Source organism: Equus przewalskii, chromosome 1 (assembly GCF_037783145.1).
Source record: "Equus przewalskii isolate Varuska chromosome 1, EquPr2, whole genome shotgun sequence".
In the NCBI taxonomy this organism is placed as follows: Eukaryota; Metazoa; Chordata; class Mammalia; order Perissodactyla; family Equidae; genus Equus; species Equus przewalskii.
The window spans coordinates 183,933,703-183,956,213 of NC_091831.1; positions in this window are offsets into that span (position 1 = coordinate 183,933,703).

The following is a 22,511-nucleotide window of genomic DNA, read 5'->3' on the forward strand; positions in this document are numbered from 1 at the left end:
GGTCTCTTCTGGGAGCATTTTCTTAATAAAACACCTCCCTACAAACCCTCCTCTCAGGATCGGCTTCTGGGAACCTGACCAAAGGCAAGCGGCTTAATAAGAATATAAGCAAAATGCTGTGAGAACACAGAAGGAGTGATTAATTCTGCCTGGAGATCAAGGAGGATCCCATAAAGAGAGGCGTGTTTGAACTAGGCCTTGAAGGGTAATTGGGGTTTTGCCAGGCAGTTGGAATTGAGGAATGCCATAAGTCTGGGGAGAATACACACGCGTGCAGGGTAACAGTGGGGAATGACAGGCGGCGAGGCTGCTGTTAGGCTGGCACTCACTGAAGAAGAGTCTTGAATGTTGCTAGAGTTTGGGCTTTTCAAAAATTGGCAATAGTGGGGCACGGTAGGTTTCTGAGCAGGGGAGAAACATGATACATCTCCCTTTTAGAAAGTAACTGAGTGGAAATACAAAGGATGGTTGGAGAGGAAAGAAATAATGGGAGCCAGTTTGGCAGTCATTGGAGTACTCCAGATGAGGACGACAAGGGACGGACTTAGGGCGGTGGCATGAGAAAGAAAGGAAATGTCGGACCTAGAGATGGAGTGACGAGACTTGACTAGCGAGTGTGTGTAGGTGGGAGAACGAGAGTGATCGAAAGTGGCCGAGGTGATCGGAAGGTGGATGATGGTGCCATCAACCAAGACAGAGAACCGGGAGGAGAAACCCACATTGGGGAGAAATCGATGAGTTCCTTTTTGGATATACTGAAATTGAAGGAGACACTTGAAAAAATCCCTAGTAACTCAAAGAAATTTGAATGAAATCTGAAAGTAATCTGAGAATAAAGAACAAACAAAAATTCAGGGGATATTCAGAGACTGGTGAAGTTCTAGTTCAAAGTTAGACCAAAGAGACACTTTTTAAAATTAGCTTTCTGCGTAGGAATCAAAACAAGTTGACAACAGAAACTTGGACAGCCTTTAGAAAGAACACAAAATTCACTGATGACCAAAGAGCAATGCTTCAGTCCAGTATGATTTCACCTTGCTGATTAAACTAGAGGGGAATCTATATGAAGGTTAGATCTGATATATTAACTTTGAATGGCTGTTTGGAGCAACCCAAGAAAGCAGAATCCTTTAACAATGGTGCCGAAAGAAAGAAGAAAAACAGGGGTTCAGCCTTGCAGGCTATCTGTCTAAAGTAACACATTCCTGGGGGAGGGACTCCCGGAGTAAGAGTCCCATCAAGGGAGGCCGCCATCTCCTGGCCCTTAATCATTGCTGTTCATTTGCTTATGGCCTGGCATTGATTTTTAAAAAAATAAATCAATAAGTCCATCTGGGAACTGGCATCTCTTCATTGCGTTGACATTTCAAGTGGGACACAATTGGAAGAAAAAGCACAAGTCTGAAGTCTTAGGAAATGTTTCAGTTTGAGGAAAAGTCTACTTTGTATAAGAAACATTGTTTCAAAAGCCAAAGTATTATAGGGCAGCAGAGAGGCCTTGCTACTCTGTAACAGTGTTACATTTAAACTCTTCTCTTTGAGAACTCTTAATACTGACTACCTACACTTCCTGTATCCTAGGTAAAATCTTGTAGATTTCAGAAGCCCACTTACCCATGGGAACAACAGAGGAAGAGAAAGTGGAAAATATAGGGGCAAGAGAAAGCAGACTTTAGTCGTGTTTATTCCTTCAATCTCTCTTCCGCCCTCCTTCTTTGCTTTCCTCCCTTCCTCCCTCAGTCCTTCCTTTCCTTCCTCCCCCACTTCTAAGAATACTTGAGGACCTACTGTGTGCCAGGAACTGTACTAGGAGTTACAGATACCATACTGAACAAGGGAGGCATATATGATCTCTACCCTCAGGGAACTGAAGTCTATCATACTGGATTTCAGATTCTACATGTAAATAAAACATAACATCACTTGTTTTTCGCTCCTGTTCTCTCTCACCTTCATATTATATATCAAAGCATATTAGGTTCGCTATTTGTCGGGCAAGTATGCTGGGCAGAACCCAACTAGGTTGCCTACATGTGAAATCCAACTCTCTCACTTAATAGTTGTGTACGTTCGGTCAAGTCACTTAACCTTTTCACCCTCCGTCTCTTCATCTATAAAGTAGAGGTAATAATAGCACATGCTTCATAGGACAGTTGCATTACAAGAATTAATTCATTTAGAACTTAGAGTTGGCTCTAGTATACAGTGAGCAATTGGCTGATGTTACCTGTTATTATTTTTATCAGGCACAGGAATAAATAGACAAAACACTCTTACAGGTGGAGACAGACAGGCTCACAGATAAAGGCAGTCGAGTGTGGTGGGTGAAACGGTGAAGAAAGAATGCTTAGGCTACGGTGGGGGGCACGAAGAAGGGAGTGGTGCATTCTGCTGCTCGGCTCTTTTGAGGCAGATGTAATATCAGTCCAAAAAGGAGTTTCTTATTTCCCTGACCTTTAGGTAAATGATCCTTCACTATTAAATGCCTATTTTGCTTGCTTTATTTGCCCATAGTTATCCCACTGTGAATAATTATGTCAGCACAAATGAAGGTTTTTCATGAAGGGACACTGTGGTCCCTCTTTACACTCTGAATAAAGAAGCTCACCAAAGTAGGTGAAACTAGGTTACATATTCCTGATTTCTTCAGCAGCATATTTCTCATAGAAATCAGAGTTGTTTGTGCAAAGGGAAAATAGGCCTTTTATCACACCAGGAGGTGGTCTTCTTCCTTTTGCCAGTAACTAGTCAAGTCATGGGATATGATTTAGTTCTGGCCAAGGTTAGCTGGGGGTTCTGGGAAAGATTCCCTTGATAATATGGGACTAATGAGAGAAAATACCACTATTCTTCTCTGGATTTTGTTGGCCTGCATGTGATGGCTGGCACTACTGCAGCCATCTTGTGACCGTGAAGAGAGAGATTGCCGACATCCTAAGGATGGCAAAGTAGAAAAATAGAAACAAAGTGGGTCCCTGAAGATATCCTTGAGCTGCTGGATTTACCAACTTGGGCCTTGATCCACCTCCAGACTTCTTGTTGTGTGATAAAATAACTCTTTAATTGTTTATGCTGCTTTTAGATGGGTTTTCTGCTAACTTTCAGTTAACTCCTTGTGGTAGCTCATCCCCAAGGATTCAGAGCACTTCCCTGCAGGAAGATTGGACAGCTTTTAAGCCCAGGCATGGCCGTATGACTTGCTTTGACCAAAGAAATGTGAGCAGCATGATGGGTCATTTCCAGGCAGAAGCTTTAAGAGCCAGCATGTGGTTGGCCATGACTCCTCTCCCCTGGCCCTACGACCAGGGAAGCAGTTGAGACCAGCCTCTGCTAACCCAGTTCCTCGATGACTGCAGTAGGCAAGGCCTTCTTGCCTCCTCCCTCATGGACTCGTGGCATGAACAAGAAAGAAACTTTGTCACTTTAAGCTGCTGCCTCTTGTTGTTGTCACAGATACATCTAGCCTATTTTGACTGGTCAACATCCTTAAAGCTGCAGCAACTAAAACCAACGAAGGGAAAGCAAGAACTTGGGATGCAGAACCTAAGTGTGAATAACTGGACAGGTACTGGAAGGAACGGGCTGCCCTCGGTCCACGCCACACACTTCCTGTGAGAGCAGCCTCGCACTGGTAAGTAATTCAATCCAAATAAGGCTTCAAAAGTGTCTTCAATGCATTATTCAGAGGGAATCAATCACAACATATTAAGTGTCTCTTTAGTATCTCTGATGCTTGCCTCATCACTTCGCCCCACCAAACTCTCTTTGTAATGACCTCGCTGTGCACTCTCCTAAAGTCCCACCTGCCTAGACACCTACCTAGGGGGCTTTTGGTCATGGCTCAATGACCACATAGCTGAGGGTGACATGTCAATGGGTGGGACAGGAGAATGACGGTGTTGACAGCTGGTGCTTACACAGCTCTTGATCTGTACTGGGTGTCATTCTAAGCATGTTATATGTAGTAACTCACTTAATCCTCACCTTATGAGGCAGGTATTATTTATTATCTCATCCTTACAGATGAGGAAACAGAGGCATGGAGAGCTCAAGTGTTTTACTCAAGGTCATGCAACTAAAATGTGTTGACACTCAGATTGGATTCCAGGCAATCTGTTGTGTTCTAATGGTGATGCTTAACTGAGAGGTGGGTGTTCTTGGGGCAGCTGTTCTTGGAGAAGCAAGAGGTTAAGAGCCCAGTTGAGCTTCATTCAACTTAAATCCTACCTAGGTGTTGTTTCACAATTTGCAAAACACGTCTGCCTCCTGGTTTCCTCAACTGCAGGGTGGTGCTGCTGATGGTTCCGTACTCTGTGAGGTGACTGAGGCACGTGAGGACCAGCACTGAGCTGGGCCTTCATGACACTATTGGGGTGCTATAGCATTCTAGGTCAGAGCCCAGGGTGCAGATGTCTTGGGTGTGTGAAAGGTCATGCACAAAAATGAAATGACCACATGGGGCTTTCTCTGGGATCCTGTAGGAGGGGCATGGACTGGAAGATGACAGCACCTGGGAAGGTCGTCTGCAGAGTCGCTTCTGCCATCTGCAGACACAACGGCAGCTGAGATGCACTCTGAGCGCCGGACAAGCCATTTGGATGAACTGTGATCAAAGAGGGTTGGAACGGCGTTTTCTGAGGGCTGAAAGGGGTGCATAGATGTGCACATGTAAGGTGTGGGCGGGGTGAGGACAAGGCTGGGATCTAAGATTGTTTCAGAAAAGCTTTGGAAAAGCACCTCAGGAGAGAGAGAAGTTCATTCAGGAAAGTGCAGTTAACTCCCAGCCAGTCCTTTAGGTCGTATCTCTAAAACATATTTCGAATCTAAACACTTCTCACCAGCCCCACTGTGGCCACTGCCAACACCCGACGTTGGGCTGCCGTTGTGTCTCTCCCAGGCTCCTGCGTCCGTCTGTGTAGTTCCTCTGCCTCCATCTTGTCCCTGCCTCATAGGAGACAGAATGATCTTTTAAAAAATGCTGTTAGTTCCTGCGGCTTCTTCTCACTCTTAGAATAAACCCCAAATCTTCACCCCTGTAGTCCGGCCCTGCCTAACACCTGGATCTCCCCTCTCACACCCCCAAAAACCCCCTTTGCTCCCTGCAGTCCCTCTACCAGCCTTCTTTCTGTTCCAAGAACACAGAGCTCCTTCCTGCATCAGCTGTTCCCTCTGCCTGCAATGCCAGCCCCTCAGCTCTTTGCATAGCTGCTCCTTCCTGTCCTCTGGTCCTGATCCGAACATCACCTTCTCTGATTTCCCGTCACCCTGCCCCTGCCCCTCACCCTCTCTCGGGCACCCTCCATGCCCCCAGCGGGTTGCTTTCTTCCACAGCACTCACGGGAGCTGTCTGAAGCGATCTTGTTTGTTCCCTTGCTTGTTTACAGGGCTGTTCTCAGTCTTGCCCATTGGCCTGAGTGGGCTTGTTCGTCCCGTTCACGGCTGTATCCCCAGCACCTAGATCTGTTCCCAGCGCAAAGAGGCTCTGTAATTTAAGGAATAAGTAATTTACATTTAATTTCCATCAGTAATACATTTCAAACAATTTACTTGTATGTCTCAATGGAAAAAAGAAGGAGAAAAAATTAATTTTATTTACATTTAATTGAATATTGATGTATTCTTTGGATGATGGCAATGGAATAGTAATATTTGAACACAATTTTGTGAGGTTAATCTACCCCTAGAAAATCTGAAATTACATATGGCTCAGAATAAATTAGTTTACATAGAAAATTAAAAACCCAGGAGCCACAATTGATAGGTTCCTATTTCTAAATATTATGAAAATATAAAATTTAAATATGAAAATGTAAAATATAAGCTACAATGTTTCCATAGTAAAGAACTTGTAGTTAGTAAGGGCAAAGAATACAATGTCAAAGTCTGGCTAACCATATTTTCTTTACTGATTTCCTTGAATAATTTAATGGTACTGAAGGTTTATTTGGAGTCCATTGAAATATTAACATTATACCCGATATTAATTGCCTTTGCCTGTTTGTCTTATTTCTGGATTTGATTCAACTTTTTTATATTTAAAGATTCTTGATGGAGAGGCTTCTGGGATGTAATTGCCTTCGATCCACACATGACTAAATTTGGTCGTATTCACTGATTGTGTAAAGAGCCCTCTCTGAGAAGTAAATATTAATGCTGACTGGTTTTGAAAAAAGCCCTTGGGGCACCTCATCTTCTTCTTTCCATTTTTAGACACCTCTGTTCGCTGCTTTAACACTCGGGTGGAAGTGTTTTTAAAGGAGCTTGTGAAGATTTGGAAAAGATTTTATTTTTAATATCCCAGATTGCATCCTCTGCTTTTGGTTGGTTTTGTTACATGTGCTCCATCTGTCTTGGAGATACGGAAAACTCAGTGGGAGAAAATTGGAAAGGGCAAAATTGCTTCCCTCGTTCTACAAAATGTCTAAAAATTACTTCACATGTAAGATCCAGCACGCAGATTCCTCCACTTCTGACGTCCACAGCATGACCCAGGTGCCTGTCAGTCTGCCTTCCAGGCAGGGAAAGGAGAAGTGGCTCAGAGACACCCTGGGTGGAAGGCCCGCAAGGTGGAAAGCCTTGTACACAGCCTCTGCTTTGAAGGACTTCTGTAGAGCTTCTCATGATTCCAGGCAAATTTAAGAAATGCACAGATTGCTTCTTTTATTGCGAACATCCTTAAAGGAGAACGTAATCAATTCACTTGCTGGTTACCGTTGATCTGGGATTTCTGATATCTTTCTTTAATGTTTCAGGATAAGTACTTGATGAAAAAAATCTGAACAATAAAACAAAACATTTCTTTGCCTATCCCCAGCTGCACCTGACAGTGAAAGAAGTTGAAATCTTACTCCTTACTGGACATTACATCCAATTTCAAGCTTCTATTATCTCTTCTTTAAGCCACAGGGGAATACCTAGTAAAGTTTTTTGTTTCTCTGAAAATCAGCCGGTTATGTTCGTAACTGGAGCACTTCACGGCTGGCTGTCTGGGAGAGCAAAGGGTTTTTATCTGCCCCTCCATTGTTCCATGTTATATTTATGTATTTTTTGAGTGTCTTGTAGCCTGAGAATGTGAACTTCTGGAGACTAAAGATCTTTTATGATGTGTGCAGCACTGAATAAAATATGGATTCCTCAGGGTCATCTCAAAAGGGACTTTAATCTGGAGCTATAAAGTGACACTTCTTTGCTGTGTGCTTATCTGCAAATGAACAGAATCAAACCTTCAACAAGCAAAACTCACAGCCCCAACTTTACGAATACACTGAACAGAGATGATGCTAGTATCCTGGTTTGTTAATTTGGGGAGGGTAATTATTTTAGAATTATTATAAATAAAGTATTTTCAATCAGAAGTGGACTGTTGCAGAAGGTGATATTTTAATATCACATGATATTTAAAGCTATCCTTACAGTTTATAAATCATGGCTCGAGCTGATAAACAGACATATTAGTGCCTAACCCACATGCTATCAAATTTTCCCATGTCCTGAGGCTCACCTGAGAGCTCTATGCACTTGCCATCAGTATTGCCTATCCTGTTACAAGACCGGGTCATCATCCAGAACCGCTTCACCTCTGTGATCTTCAACTTTGGGATTCCACTCTGACCTCAACCCTGTCCCTTCGCTTCCCTACACCCTCCCCCCGGCCATCTGCAGTCTCACTAAGGCATCAGCCTTCACTCTCCCAGTTAACAGCCCCGGGCCCTCTTGGCTTGCAGGGCACTTTGAGGACACTCTTACCATCAGATGCAAGCCCTTGCTCACAGCCAGCTAACCAACCCTCAATCTCAGATGTGCCCATCAGTCTGTTTTCTTTGGCCCTTGAGCGTTATAGGAGAACATCACATAACAACCACGCAGTCAGGGGCTAACACAGATTTTGAATCGCAAACCTCAGCTGGGCACTCCGGACCGTCTGAAAGCCTCTGCTCATTCCTGTATGGACTACCTGGTCTGAGGCCTGAAGGACTGGATCACATGAACCACACATGTAGGACAGAGCTCACCATCTTATTCAAAACATACAAAGTTCATTTTCCCCCTGGATTTCACATGGGCCAAACTTTCCCCATTTTTTGTAAGTGCTTTCTCATTTTCATTTTCTTGTGTGGTTTCCCAAATAGATTACTTCTTGGAGTAATTAGAGTTTAGAGGAGAGTGAGAGTTTAAGATAATCACAAAACACTTCCTATAGACCCACTGTGTGTCAAACACTGTTTTAGGTGCTGGATACAGCGGTGGACAAAATAAACAGTCTGTCCTCACAGAATCTATATTTGAGTCGCAAGGGACAGAAAATGGGCAAATCAGTACCAACACGTCCCGTGTCCGGAACTGGTGGGAGGAGGCAAGCTGTCTGGACTGGCTGCTCCGCGTGCTCGGTGCCAGCACGAGCCACCCTGCCCGGGCTCACTGCCAGGTCTCCCACATATGTGACCTGCACAAGCTACCCAACCTGTGACTCAGTTTCCCTATCTGTGAGATAAAGATTTTCATAGCACCAACGTCATAGGGGTGTTACGAGGATTAAATGACTTAATGCACACATAGATTTCCCCTAGTAAGCACCACATAATTGTCAACTGTTTTATTTTTAATAGTTGTCTCATCACTGCCCCCACCCTCACACTCAGCAGCCTGGGCTGTGGAGGCAGAGAGAGATTCACCACGAAGGGAAAGCCCCTCGCCTGTGGGAGCCCGTCCCTTCCAGGGCCCTGAGAGAGGCCCAGCAATGAGTTCACGAGGAGCTTTTGACAAGTTTGCAGAAGTAACACATTTCATCGCAGCTGGTTAAGGTGCCCTCTGTGTCTGTATGACCCCCCTGTGTCAGGCGGCACCGGAGTGGCCGTGGGCATCTGGGGATGTGGCTAAGAGGAAGTTACGCTGGAGACATGTTTCATTTGGGGCTAGTGGGGAACACCATGTCCATATCGACTGCAGTGACTGCCGCGCATCCTCGTGCAGAAGCAGCTCCAGGACGCCAGCCACCGCGCCACAGCTGCAGGTGGGCCGTGGTGCTGGGGACGTGTCCCTCAGAGCCTGGAGAGAAGGCGCCCAGCAGGGGCTGGGGGAGGGTTGGAAATGCACAGAGCCAGAGTTAGTCTGTGGAAGTGCCTGTAAAGCTCTGATGTATAAAATTGTGAGTAGAGGGATTGGTTCTCAAGGGCCTGGTCAGAACAGAAGTCTTTCCCTGTTGAGAGAACACGAGATAACGTAGCATTAATAACTGTCACTCGTTGTCATGGACTGAATGTTTGTCTGCCTCCCAAGCTCATATGTTGCAGCCCTGCCCCCGAAGTGGTGGTATTTGGAGATGGGCCTTTGGGAGGTCGTCAGGTTTAGATGAGGTCGTGAAGATGGGGTCCTCATGATGGGATTAGTGGCCTTATAAGAAGAGCCTAGAGAACTTGCTCTTTTTCTCTCAGCCATGTGAGCACACAGTGAGAAGGAGCCGTCTGCAACCCAGGAGGATGGCCCTCCCCAGAGCACCACCGTGCAGGCCCCCTGACCTCTGACCTTCCCACCTCCAGAACTTGGGGAATGAATGCCCGTTGTTTAAGCTGCCCAGTCTGTGGGACTTTGTTACAGCGGCCCCAGCTGACCAGGACATACATTATACACTTAATGGGAATCTCATTAGACAGAATAATGATTCCTGCATTTGCAGAGCAGAACCCTGCAGGGGTCCAAACAGCGAGGAGGCGTGTGGGGAAGGCGCAACCTTTATGTCCCCCACTCACCAATATTAAACTGAATCTCAACCAACCACATTAGAAGAAATATTGAATTACCCTTCTACTCTCTCTAGAAAATATTACAGAATTATTGTCATTTTAGGGATGATCAGAGTTTATAGCCAAATATGTAGGGGAAAACAGTATTGTAGAGGTGTGCCAGTTGATGAATATAAATCATATTATTTTCTGAATTTTATAGAGATTGTGATATTTGCTCTTTTTAAAAATGTATAATTTGTGTGATTTCCTTTCTCATTATAAATAATATTCACTTTGCCCTTAATCTTGGCTTGGTAAATTTTATGTTCTTTTTCTCAAACAGGCCCTCTTCCCAGACTGCATATATTTCCGGCCCACAAACCTGGGATCCACTTCTGTCTGGAGCAGGTGGGTGCGAGGGAATGAATGCCTTCAGTGTCTCTTATCTCCTCACACTTACCTGCACATCTCCTCTCATGGAAGAGGAACAGAGGCCCTGCCCCATCCCCCACCTGCTTCATGGTCCCTGGCCTCCTCCCCCACCCCTTCCTCCCCTCGGCCTCTGTCTCTCCACTGGCCTCCCCACCCTTGGTGACCACGCTCTTGCTCTTTGCTGGCTCTTCCCCATCAGTCCCACTCCTGGAATGCCTATCTCTTTTTCAGAGGCTTCCCAACTCCTTCCCTCCCCCTACATTAAATGTCTTGAAACAGAAGCCCATACTTCCTAATTCCTCAGTTCCCTGACATCTGGTTTCTCGCAGCTTTGGGGAAGGTCCCTAGAGTCACCATTGCCCAACTCTGGGGCCTCTGACCCGTCCTCCTCCAATCTGGCTTCTGCCCGGCATCCGACAATGTTGACACCACTCTCTCCTGCATCCTCTCTGCCCTGGCTCCCCAAGACCAGCTCTCCTCGTTCTCCTCCCTTGCCTCTGACCCCTTCCCCCACCACTCCCTCCCTGGTTCTCTGAGATACTGCGTCCCCCAGACTCTGGCTCAGCCCTCTTGTCTCCCCGCCTCACTTGCTCTTCCTGGCCGTGCTTGTTTATTCTGCAGCAAGTCTATGCCCTTGACTCTGAAGTGAGACATCTATTCCTGCGGCTGCTCCTGAGCTGTGTAGCACTGCTTCCAACCTTCCGCTGGACAGCGCCATCTGCTTGTCCCACGGGCTTCTCGCACCAGCATCTTCGCAAAAGAAGATCCATGTCCTCGCCCTTCCCTCTGTGTTCTCCATGGTGGAAGGTCACCACCATCTCCCAGTCACTCACTGGGTATTCTTGGGGTCTCCCGGCTCCTCCCCTCCAATCATTGACAAGGATTACTTATTTTACCTTTAAGTCAGGTGTTCTTAACCTTTTTTTGTAATCGTTAAACCTCTTGAAAGCATGGTGAAGACTTTGGTTTGCTTCTCAGAATAATGCTTTTTAGTGCATAAAACAAAATACAAAGGATTACAAAGGAAGTCATTTTTTGGAAATACAGTTTCCAAAATTGTCAAGACCTTTGACACAGGAATACACGTAATAATGCACGGCTACAGTCTCAGGTACTCAGATCCACAGTCAGGTCTACTCACCATCACGCTAAAGTCATGCTGGCGTAAAGGATACACAGAGGCCTCTGCAACAACTGAGACAGGGGTGCAAAATCTGTGACTTCTGTGGGTGACAAAGCCCTAGATATTGCTAAGTTTACTACAGCAATTTTCTTACATTAATAATAGAACAATGTGATAGATTTTAGTATGAGAAAAGTGAAAATAAAGATGTAATGTTTTCCCCATACAAATTACAGACTCTTGAGTTCTATCCGGGTTAAGATACCTGCTTTACATGATCTCTTCTCTGTTCCTCCGACCTCACTATAGACCCCCAGAAGCCCCTGAATGGACCCCTCCCCTTTCTTCCACACCTGCTCTTGTTGCAGTGTTCCCAGCACACCTGAGCGGAACACCCCTGTCACCTGAGCTGGGTACCAGTACAGGCCTCCTCTCTCCACACTCTGTCCTCCCCCCAAGCCTCGTCTCCTCGGTGGAGCTCAGATTGCCGCCCCCTCTCCACCCCACTTGTCTGCCTTATTTCTTCGTTGGATTGTACAGCAGCCACCAGGCTCCCCTCGCCTGGCCTCACCAAGCCTTCCCGCAGAAGCACAGATCTGTGGGAAACCCATCTGATCAGGGTGTTCCTCTGACTTCATCCCCTCACGGTCTTCAGGATAAAAGCAGGCTCTTTAGCATCATGCGGTGTCTGCCCCGCTTCCCGCCCCAGCTCCTACAGCGCTGTGCTCCAGTCGCCCCTCTTCCCGAGTCAGCCAAACTGCAGGACAATCGAGGCGTCAGAAGCCAGGGATCTGGAGCCAGTGCCTCAGTTCAAATCCTGGCTCCCCCACTCAAGACCCGCATGGCCCTGGGAAACCACTTTTCCCCTCCACGCCTCAGGGACCTCAGCCCTAAGAGGGACCACGGGCGCCCTTGCCCCCCAGGCTTGTGAGAGCCGGTGGGATACACGTGAAATGTTCAGGACAGGCCGGTGATGTGTAGGACCTCGTCATGGTTTCACAGTTCCTTCATGGGGTTGGCCTTTCTCCTGTTCTCTGGTGGCCCAGCTGGTCCTTTAGGACTCAGCCCAGGCATCTCCTGTTCCTCAGAACCTTTCCGTCTCTGCAGAGCTCATCAGCCAGCCACGTTCTGCAGGAACGCATGTATCCACCCCGCAGGGACCTCGGCCCCTTCCCTTGTAACCAGGGACTGCCTCCAGCCAGGCGGGGCGGGTGGTCAGCAGGAGGCCGAATGGACTAAAGAGAGAATGCAGATCAAAGGACAAAGCGTTAGAATAAAGAAGAGCTGGTTCTCTCCTGACAATTTGCTTTTCAAAATATTGTGTAACAAGGGACTTACTTTGCTGTTTTTCTGAGTGTCCTGTCTGTATCGAGTCCTTTGTTGGCCAACTCTGGGGCCTGATAGCATCATGCTTCTGAAACAGGAGGGAAAAAGAAGTGTGCGCCTGTACGTACATATGCGCACACTGTACATCTATGTGCACATGTGTGTATGTACGTGCATATGTGTTATATGCGCGCATGCATGTGTATGTCTGCATGTGTATACACATGCACGAGTGTGCCTGTGTGTGTACATGTATGTGTACATGTGTGTGTGTGTGTGTGTGTGTGTGTGCATGTGGGTATGTGTGTGTGTTGGGGGCAGGACGCTGGGGGGAGGGAAGCCCTCAGCTGCTCCTCAGGAATCAGGTCTCCAAGGACATGTTGCCATTTAATACTCTCAGCAGAGGGACCGCAACCACAGGAGTGGGAAGGTGAGCCTATTTTTAGGAACAGAAGAGAAGGCCTGCTGTGCAGGGTCCTGGCTGAGGGCATATCCCACGTGGCAGCCGCCCCGGCTTGAGTCAGAGCTGTCCTCGTTCCGTTCTGTTTAGACATCACAAAATAATTGGCGTATTGGGAAAAGATTAAACAACATGAAGGGTAGAAAGCAGAGAATCAAAACCGCCTCCTCCCTGTGCCACTCCCACAGGTAACCTCGGCTTCAGGGCGGATTTTAAGACACACGCAGGGACACGGTGTCACATGTACCGTCGGGCTGCAACCACGCTTTAAAAATCAGAAACGGAAAACCATGCCTCGAATTGTCCAGAGAAACAAGCGGGATGGAAGCGCTACAATAAACACACATTTTTTATGGTGGAAGAAAGAAGCTATTTAGATCTGAAACACACAAGGAACTCTTTATCAGAGAGGGCCCGAGGTGTAGGAGCCGGTAGAGTTTGACTCCTGGCTCTGCTCTCTGCTTGATCTCTTAATGGATCGGCAGTGCAATGTCCCAGGGAGGAGGGCCCAGCATTTCAGGATGCTCAAGAAAAGGAGGCGGCCTGTCCTGGGGCCTGGAATCGGGATGGGGAGGCCCGTGGCCGCGAGCAGGAGGCATGGCCTGAGTAGCCTCCCCACCTGGCTCCTTAAAGCCACCACCACTCTTCCACAAAGGCGAAGGGAAGCTGGCACCCGTAGGCTGGGTCCTCAGAGAGCAGAAGCGACAGCTGCGCCAGGGGAGAGCCCAGAGCGGGACGGGTCTAAAGACAAACTTGGCTGATGGCACAACAAAAGCAGTGGAGGGGCTGCCCTGGCCGATACCCCCAGGCTGCTCTGGGGCCACGTGGGAACTGAGCCCAGACCTCCTTCCCTGGGTGTCACCCCCCACACGCCCTGGGGACCAGCCTGCCCTTGGCCCGTGCCCCCTCCATCGCCAGCCCTGGCCTCTGCTTCTAGGCCTCCCCCACGGCCACCTCGGTGGGGGTCTGAAGAAGGGTTGGCTGTGGTGCCTTCCTTTGCACACTCTCCTGTCCACAGGGAAAGCAAACCCTGCCGCCCACGAGCTGTCCTTCGGTGTTGGGAGAGGCAGGGCTGGGGTGAGCGGTCCAGGGGAGGAGAGAAGCGCCACGCGGCCCCGTTTGACCTGGGACCCCATGCGGCTGTGAGGATGCTGTCGTGCGCGTCCCTGGGTTCTCCAGGCCCCTGCCGCCCTCTGCACGCACAGCCTGTGTCCTGTGCCTGCTTTGGAAGATCCTGCTCCCCAGGCTTCATCAGGACGAAGTTTCTCAGCTGTAAAATGATCAAACTCCTAAAGAGATTAAAACAGAAAGCTGTCAACAGGAAGAACAAAAACACTTGGGAAGTAAGAAAACTGAGCACTAATGGGGAACAGAAAACAGAGGCTGGAGGAGTAAATTCTTCTAATATTTAAGTTTAAAGCTAAAAAAAAAAAGTGTTTCTGTTTGGTTTAAACGGTTTAAACAGAGCCGGCAGCATCTCGGGGTCTAGAGTCAAACATCCCGGCTCGGAGCGGTCCCGAGGCTCACACTCCTGTCGGCTCACGGCTGCCCCCACGTGTCTGACCTGAAAATCACAATGCAGAACGTGTCCATTTTCTGCTTTGCAAATAAACGGTGGAAAACTCCCAACAGTCTATTAGTTCCCGAGGTAATAAACCGCAGAGAATTAAAGCAATGTTTCAGCTCGTTAGTGAGAACTGTGTAGCCCAGGTGGGGTTTCAAGAAGTCTTCAGTTTTATAAGACACCATTATGTCGCCTTTCCGCTCTTTTTTTGCAATTCATTATGCCTTTGCTGAAGGGATAAATTTAATCCTCAGAGGGAGTGGTTATGATTATATTAGCGATGTAAGTCCCACTAACGGTACCCCCTTCCAGAGAAGCCACACGACTTATTCATTGATGTGCATTAGATTTTATTTTATAGCATTCAATGAAAATCCAATAAAAATCCAGGATGATTGACGGTTTGCACCAAGAGTCTCTGATGCGAGCTAATTTCTGATACGTGGCTCAAAACAAACGTGCACCAAAGCGCCACCTCCCTGCGCTCACCTGGCACCACTGTTTTCAGAGAGCAGATCGGGGCCCGTTGTGACGTGAACTAGGCTGCCTCTCTGGGTTGGTATTAAGCACCAATTCTTCCCGTTTCTTGCTCTTCCATGTACTTCATGTGAGCCACTTCTTGCTTCATAGAAACCAGGGCCACAGAATATCATGTTGTCCTAGATGGAATTTGGAAAGTGCCTCCCGCCTGAATAGATGAAGGGGCTGTCCTGCACACAGAAGGTGGCAGCAGTCTCCTCTTCAACACGGCCAGCTGCTTGTTCCTAGTGCTCATCCCAGAATCTTGGTTCTGCGGGGGCAGCCTTGGTGTTGCTGCCCAAAGTCACCAGCTAGAGCAGCCTCTGTGGTTCCTGAGTGCTGATCTATGGATACTATTGATCTTTCACTGTTCAACCCAGAGATAGCTCTGAGGGTGAGGGCTTTTCCTCCTCCGGAGCGATCAGACACTCTCTGCCCACATAGGACTTCGGGTTAGATTCTCTTGGACCCCAGGCCGTGTCTGCTCCCAAAGGGAAGTTGTGAAGGGCCTGGTCTGAACGGGCAGCCAGTGTCACTGAAAGGACAGTGCGTGGCAGAGTGTCCCTCACGTTCTGTAATTCCTCCAGGCGCCTGGCTGAGGCTCCTGTGAACTGGGTCAAGGCCAGCTTTATCACCCGGGGGGGGGGGGGGGGCGGGGAGTGAGGCAGAGATTATGGGATACAAACTGAGGTACAAGTCCGGTATTTCTGGGCCATTTAAATTGCTCTGACCCAAGTTTCCCACGTATTTCTAGTGATCTTCTGGGACTGGCACATCTGTAGACATTTAATTCTAAGAGACAAGGTGCCTGTGGACATCTGCAAAGGCAGCTGAGGACCTGGGCAGCAGGGGTTCCAGAATTTCTACAGAGAAGGGGCTTTGGGGTGACTATGTGGGCTGGAGGGAATGTCTTAAGGCTGCGTTTGCATTCAAGCACAGTCTTCAGTTGTGTGTTTATCTGCGGTGGCTCTGCAGGCGTGGATGGCGCTGCCTCTTGAACCGCCACTCAAGAGAATCAGCGGCTCAGTCCTTCAATTTTTCAAGAAATAGGCTCTTTCTCAGTATAGTGTGAAGAGTTATACAGTGTGAAGAGTTACTCAGTCCAGGCTGATGTCTCTTCAACAGAGCAAGAGATCTGTGACTGTTCAACAATTTACAAGTCTCGGAGTAGAGGGGCAATCAGCTCGGCCTGGAGGGTCTCTCTCTCTAGGTGCCCTCAGGGGGCCCACCCTCAGCCATGTGCCTTTGCCACTGCCCTCTGCTGTGTCCACCCTCCTGGCCACCGTCCACTCGGGGCCATTCTGCCTCGATTGCTGTATGTGTGTCCGGTGGATTAAGGCTCAATGGGAGTTATTTGAAGCTACTGGATAAATATTGTGTATCGTCTTGGGCTGTTGGTTTTTCTCAAAGGTTGGGGAAAAGTACATTTCTATAAGAGAAATAGTGACATAGAGTGTGAATTAGCTGGGACTAAGTTCAGCTGTAAGTAACAGAAGAATCCAGAATACTTCTGGTGGGAACACTTTAAGCTTGTGTCCCCACCTGGGCGACTTTGAACTTGGTATTCCCTCTGGCTGGAACTCGGCTCTCAAGTCCCGTCATTAAGATCTCAGATAAAATAGCTTCTGTATGACATGACTTTGTTTTGGTAGCACTTATCTGATTTGTGTATTCATTTGTTTGTATGACTGTTTTTGTCTTCCTCCTCCAGAATGTCAGCGTCACGAGAGCGGGGAGTTGTTTGTCTTGGTTCGCGCTTAGAAGAGTACTCAGCACGTATGCTCGGTATGTCTGTAGATAAATGAAGAATGACGTGGTCTCCCTGACTACAGCACCAGTCCTGGGGCTCGGGGCCACGGCTTACGTTTCTGCTCTCCTCCGCAGGGCGAGCGTGGCGCAACACGTGCAGTTGGGGTTTGGTGAATGCTGTTGAGTGGGACTGCACAAGAGGAGGAAGCCCTGTGGACTCCTCAGATGGGGCAGAGGTGGAGTAGGGCGGAATGCCACCTTTACAGAGGGTGTGATGGCTACACTGAGCACAGCGTGCGGTGCTGGGCGGGGAGGCTGAGGACAAGGCAGCGGATCCTGGAGCAGCCTCCGCCGCAAGCCTGCCCCCACTTTGCTCCTCCTGGGTTCTTCTTTCCCGTGGTTGTGCAATTCGGAATTTCACAGGTGTGCGTCAGAGAGTGCCGGAAGGCCCTACAAGGAATGTAAGTGACAGACTGGAGTTTTGTGACACTGGATTGGCTGCTGTACAGATTCAAGTCTTTCAATAGCACGTTCATTTTACAAAATGCTTATTGAACACCTGCTCTGTGCCAGGAGTCATGCAAGGTGCTGGGGATACACATCGCCTGTATGTACGAAATTTTGTTCCAAACTTGACGAGTGACATCAAACACAACAAGAATTCCTGACTCCTGTGGTGCAAGACTATAGGATTGCATGTTCAACACCATCGCCCTTCTGCTTAAAAATCCTTTAGCAGGTCACCTCACAGTCACCTCTGGATCAACGAGCTGGTGTTTGCTAAGTAATTTGTGACTGCTGGGTTGGTAGGGCTCCTTCGGGACTCCTATTCTCTTTGACACTTAGCAGGTGGGGGGGAGAGTGTCCTCTGCCCCCACCCTCACACATTTCGTTGTCTCTCCTGCTGTCAGGAAGGGAGGCTGTGCCCTGCTGGGGCCAATTTTTAATTCCTTTTGGTTGGCAGTGAAGGAGAAGAGAGTGGCTGCATGGCCTCCTCAATATTTTTGTGTAAGTATTAGCATTTATTCGTAATCAAACTTCTGTGTTAGCCATAAGCCACAGTGCTGACGGTAGTCTTTTTAAACGAGTGCACGCAAATATGCCAGGAGCCTGACAAAGCGTCAAATACGTTCAGTAACAAGTCATGTCAACACTGTGCATTCGTGGGCTGAAATTTTTTTAACTTCAAAGAAGAGCTTTCATATCTCTGCTCTCGTTTCAGACACGTATTATTATTTTAAAACTGCACTCTAGGAGAGGTTGCTCCTCACAATCGAAGTGCAGCCAGGTGAGGACAGTGATGACCCACCTCAGGCTGCACAGCGGCGTCGGTGCAAGCAGCCGGCCGCACGCCTCTGGGGTCTCTCCCTGCTTGTTCAAAAACCGAACTCGAAGAAGAAGAAATGCACTAATTTCAGGCTGTGCTGGGAGCACCTCAGCACAAACAGGGGACTGAGGGAGGACAGCTAGTTTCAGGAATGTCCTTGGAGATTGGACAAACAAGGAGGAACAGATGACTTCAAACGCATGTCAGGCATCCAGAAAGCCCAAAGCTGGAAGCATGCCGTCTCCTGGGACTGGAGACCTGGCTCCTGCTGACTTATCTGCAGCTGTGGCTGTGTGCCTGTCTTCCACAATCTCCATGCGTGTGCTTTCATCATCAGTAAGGTATTTTTACGGGTTCTCGCCTTATCTTTTAGCTTTTCCTGTTTGACTTCCTCTGGAGTAAAAACCCCGTGTCATTGTTTGCCTGGAGGCTGGAATGTGGACTATGGAAGTGCCCTTACCCTGGATTTGTTAGACGAGCATTTTATTTTATTTTATTTTGAGGAAGATTAGCCCCGAGCTAACTGCTGCCAATCCTCCTCTTTTTGCTGAGGAAGCCTGGCCCTAAGCTAACATCCGTGCCAATCTTCCTCTACTTTATATGTGGGATGCCTACCACAGCATGGTGTGCCAAGTGGTGCCATGTCCATACCCAGGATCCGAACTGGGGAACCCTGGGCTGCTGAGAAGCGGAACATGAGAACTTAACCGCTGCGCCACCGGGCCTGCCCCCTAGAGGAGCATTTTAAAAAATAACTCAAGTAGAAGTCAAGGAGACCCGCCTCCCTGTCTCTATCGTCCTAAAACCAACCGCGGTGCTTCCACTTCGTAAAACGCAGGCTGTCCCCTTTCCCTCGAGTGGACATGGGACAGGTTGCTTCAGAATCTCCAGCCTGGAGACCCGATGAGATGACCAGACACTGTCTGGAGGTGGTGGCGAATTCTTCCAGCCTGACTACTCACCAAGCAGAAGTAAACTACCCTGTAATTACCTATTATAATTTTTCTATTTTCAAGGTAAGTGGAAGGACTAGTAACCCAGTATACAGCTACCAGTTGTAGCCCCTGCCCTCCCCCACTATCACAGCCCTGCCTCTGCATGTCTGACACAGGCCTGGTTCCTTACTAGATACCAGGTGCCCTTTGAGAACTAGTCTCACCTGGCCTGTTCCTTTGAGTAAGTGGAAGCCTCGAGTAAGCCTTGCATGCAGCAGGCAATCAATAAACAGGGAATGAACGCAGCTTATCCATCGCTTGGTCTCTCTGGGTCTCAGTTTCCTCTACGTAAAATGAGGGTATTGGCAAATGATTGCTTATACCTCTTCCGGTTTTAACATCCTATGGGTCCTCGTGGATGACCTCCCATCGCCAAAGCCGTTTCAGGCGACGGCACAGTGCTTCCCTGGATCCTTGCCTGACCTCTTCCGCCCACAAAGATGTTTCCCCTGACCCTGCAGAATTACATTATCTGTCATACATATTTATTTACAATCTGGTGACACACCTCAGGTTGTTGTTCAGTTTTTCACACGCCTAGTCCTGTGCTTACAACTAGAATACAAGCTTCCCACTATACAAAATGAGCTCAGTCAGGATTTGTTAAATAAATAAATGTCATAAAGAAATCATTCTAATTCCCTCTAGAGGGAATTCTGGGCTTAAAGGGATCTCAAGGCCTGAGGGTGAGTCCCAGGTCTGTGGTTTGGGAAACTGCGGGGTGACGCTGTTCTGCACGACGGGGACCCTGCAACCGGGACAGGCTCAGAGGGCGGAGGAGAGGAGCAGAAAGCTGCGTTCTACACCTCCTCCTTGGAGATCCTCAAGGAACATTAGCCAAGTAATGACTCTGAGCCACGAGATCCTGGCCAAAGGAACATGTTTTACTGTGTTTAGCCCAAAGCTTCCCAAATAATTGAACATGATTTTGGAAACAGCCGAACAACACAAGAAGAGGAGCAGGGCGAGGAGGGGGGGTCTGCAGAACAGGCAACCTTCAAGCACGGTGGGAGCAACTTGAGAAGGAGCGTCCAGGGAGGCAGGAGGGAGCTTTAGCTCCTGGACCTCAGTGCCGGCTCAGTCCTTCCACAGACACAGGGAAAACCAGGTCCCATCTCTTGTCGCGGGACAAGGGAGCCCACGAGCCGTGTCGTGGAATGTGCAGAGGTCTTCGGAAGAAAGAAGACGCCCGAGAACCTCCCGTTTCAACTCCCGCCTCACTCTCTCTTCTCAGAGACTCCCCCCTGTGCTGAAAGGAAGCCCGAATTAAGACTCTCAGGTTAAGGCTCCTGAGAAGAACCCGACACCCACTCTTGTACTTTAATGAATCAGATCTTACGTTAGATTGACTCAGCAGACAACACGAAACTTAACAACACAGAAAAATAAATGTTGCGAGTGAGTTAGTCACTTCACACACTCCCTGTCGTTAGGACTCAAACTTCCCTATCATGTTTCATTTCAATCTCAACAGCACCAGTTTTTTAAAAAAAATTCCCATTCACGTATGGAGAGCTGAGAAAGGGTGAAACAGATGAGCCAGGGCGAATGCAAGGTGGCCGTTCACACGGCGTGCACGCGGGTGGCATGGCACAGTGGGCAGCCACTGGGAACGGTTCCTCAAGGATTAAATATAAGATTAACACATGGCCCAGCAAGGGGGTACGTGGTGTCCTTTCTGGGCGATGAAAATGTTCTAAAATTGAGCAGTGGTGGTAGATGCACAACTCTGTGAATACACGAAAATCACTGACTTGAACACTTTGTTCAAAAGGGTGAATTTTATGGTATGTGAATTATATCTCAATAAAACTGTTATGTAAAAAAAGAAAATGCAAGGGGGATGAATACATTCTTTTCAAGATAAAATTTCCTCCAAATAGTGGAAGTCAGGGATCTGTTGTTTGCTTCATCTCCGTCCCTCAAACGCTTCACGACCAGCATTTACCTCCACAGCCGCGTGGCAGCTGAGGGGCAGGTGTCTTATGCTCCAGCCTTTTTCCCAGATGGTAAAATTAACCTGGCTCTGATAAAGATTTCTTTTTCTTCTGGAAGTGCAAATAACATCCAACTATTGGTTTCTGACGTATTTGTGCCAACGGCTTTGTCTTGACATTTCTACAACATCACATTGGACCTCTTTGTTTATATAGTTTATCTGCACATTTCTTAGATCGCTTTTCCAAAAGGTTCCAAAAAGGTTTGTTGAGGGATAATTTTTTGTTGTTAGTGCCATTGAGTGGATTCCGACTCCTGGCGCCCCTGTGGACAGCAGAGGGAACCCTGCCGGGTCTGTCTGTGCCATCCTCTCACCTCCGATGCTCTATCAGACATGCTCCACTGCTGTTCACAGGGTCTTCACGGCCAATTTCTTCGGAAGTGGGTGGCCGGGTCCTCCTTCCTAGTCTGTCTGGTCTGGAGGTATAATTTTCATTCAGCCTAATTCACTCTGGAATGTTTCTAATTCTATGAATTTTGGTGAAAGTTTACAGTCATGTGGCCACCACCACACTTGACGAGTCGACTATTTTCTTCACCCTACGATGTTCTGTCGTGTCCCTTTGGAGTCAACCCCTCTCCCCACACCCAGGCCCTGGCAGCCCGACCTCACTTCTGCCCTTAGGGCTCCTCAGTTCCCATTCTGTGTCCTCACGTTTATGGTGAGATAAGTCTCTCTCCCAGGCAGGGCGCTGCTTTGTGTCCCCATAGTGCCCAGGGTGGAACCTGGAACCTACAAGTTGCTCAGTAAGTAGACAGTGAATAAACGGATGAGTGACTTGCTTTTGATTTTGCCAAATCATAGTGGAGATTCCGCTCTCTGACTTCTAGGATGAACCTTTTGAAAAGGGGCTAGGATGTTGGGAAAAGCTTTCTCCTAGAGTTTTCATTTATAGTCTTCATTAAAAAAAAAAAAATGTTCACAGTGATTTCCAACACCAGAGGTTTTGCTGAGCATTTACATATTTCCTTAGACTTGGAGCTTACGACTCTGCTCAACCAGCATGTGGCCTCCACCCTCTTGACCTGAATAAGCAGACGGAAATAGAACCTGGGGCCAAAGGCAGCTGCTGCCCCCTCCTCCTTGTTGTGCCCCCCATCTCTGATCCCTCCGCCTCGCCTGGCAGGGCCCGGGGTCTCATCCAGAGCTTCCTGAATGAGTTCTATGAGGTTCCAGACCCACTTCAGGGACAGCTCGGGGACAATCTGACACCTGCTGGAGTCAGACTTCATCTCTGCTCTGCAGGGTGTGGTCCGTGAAAACCCACGTGAGCCAGCTCATCAGGCAGGCTTGAT